This window comes from Glossina fuscipes, unplaced genomic scaffold (assembly GCF_014805625.2).
Source record: "Glossina fuscipes isolate IAEA_lab_2018 unplaced genomic scaffold, Yale_Gfus_2 28, whole genome shotgun sequence".
NCBI lineage: Eukaryota > Metazoa > Arthropoda > Insecta > Diptera > Glossinidae > Glossina > Glossina fuscipes.
Window position 1 is genome coordinate 7776508 of NW_023998423.1, and position 748 is coordinate 7777255.

The 748-nt window shown below is 33.0% G+C and overlaps 1 non-coding gene across 1 annotated transcript; it reads left to right on the forward strand.

Moving 5' to 3' along the window:
- Positions 1-452: 452 nt before the first annotated feature.
- Trnal-aag lies at positions 453-534 on the forward strand. Its single transcript has one exon. It is a non-coding gene; the product is annotated as a tRNA-Leu (tRNA).
- Positions 535-748: the final 214 nt, after the last annotated feature.

Below are 748 nucleotides of genomic sequence, written 5' to 3' on the forward strand. Positions count from 1 at the left end.
TCCTTCCGCCAAAAAATTGCGCAAATATACATTAACAACTAGAAAATATTGTATATGCCTTTGCAGAAAGGCTACGTGGTGTTAACATTAGGGATTTCATAAACTGTGTGGCATGTTCTCGCCTGCTATATAATATAAAAATTTGATTAATTGAAAATTGTTTTATATTTACTTCAAATTTTGGCCAACAATATCACACTTTTCCTCTTATCAAAATGAAAAAGTTAAATAAATATCGAAAAACAAAAGCGATTCTAGGCCGCCTTGTGTGAGGTGGAGGTGGAAGCAAACGCAACCGTTGCACTATGAAAACTTTTGTATAATATTACATATAATTCTATTTCTTGTTCACTTTATATATATATATATGCGTGTGTGTGTTAATTCAAATATTTTCATTGATTTTCATAGAAATAACTTTGATAGTTGGCATTAATTATACACAAACAACAGGTAGCGTGGCCGAGCGGTCTAAGGCGCTGGTTTAAGGCACCAGTCTCCCAGGAGGCGTGGGTTCGAATCCCACCGCTGCCAAGATTTTTTTGCAACATTTTAATATTATTTTATATACTTTTTTATACTTTCTCTCTACAAAATCTATTCAACAGATACTTGATGTGGGCGAAGATCAATTTCATTGATCTTCGAACCACATTAATGAAAGATATTCTATAGTTCAAATTTTCGTTTCGGAAAAAATTTTGAAATATTGTATGCGATTTGAATAGAAAGACCGTCAAACCACACG